Here is a 592-nt window from a genome sequence, read left to right as displayed (position 1 = left end):
TCATGTAGTGTAAGGCTGATCAATGGAATAAAGGCTAAGGCTGAGCATTGCTTTTATAAGTTGGTCAAAATTTTATTAGCAATTACTAAGTGTAAGTAAATACCAAACCTTAGTAATAATAAGTAAAAGTAATAATAAAATAATCCCCAAATGCAATGAAATGACAGATTAAGTTTAAGTTCCATAAATTAATCATGTGAGTGTCCGAGCCACTCATGACCGTGAGCACGGCTAGTATACTAGTTTGACACTCTGCAGAGGTTGCGCATCTTTACCCACAAGTCATGTTACCCATCTGCCAAGAGATGGCCAATCCCATACACCTCTACCGAGGAGGCGAGGCAGGGTAACACTACGAGGCCTTTACAAAGTTCCACTAGCTTCAGACTACCCGCTACAGTTTATGGGAAGATCCAGTACAGGGTTCCTGACTGACCGCCATCGCAGCAAAATCAACCAGGGACCTCCCCGCACTGACCTCTCCCCTACTGCCCTTGCCCCTTTCGGGTAAGGTAGCCCTCCCCTAGCTTTCCTAGTTAATCAGCCAAGGGCGTCCCATTCCACCCTTGTGGTAGCACTGTTTTCCCGGGTG

This window comes from Zea mays, chromosome 6 (assembly GCF_902167145.1).
Source record: "Zea mays cultivar B73 chromosome 6, Zm-B73-REFERENCE-NAM-5.0, whole genome shotgun sequence".
Taxonomy (NCBI): Eukaryota; Viridiplantae; Streptophyta; class Magnoliopsida; order Poales; family Poaceae; genus Zea; species Zea mays.
The sequence above is the reverse complement of the archived record's forward strand: the minus strand, read 5'-3'. Positions refer to the sequence as shown.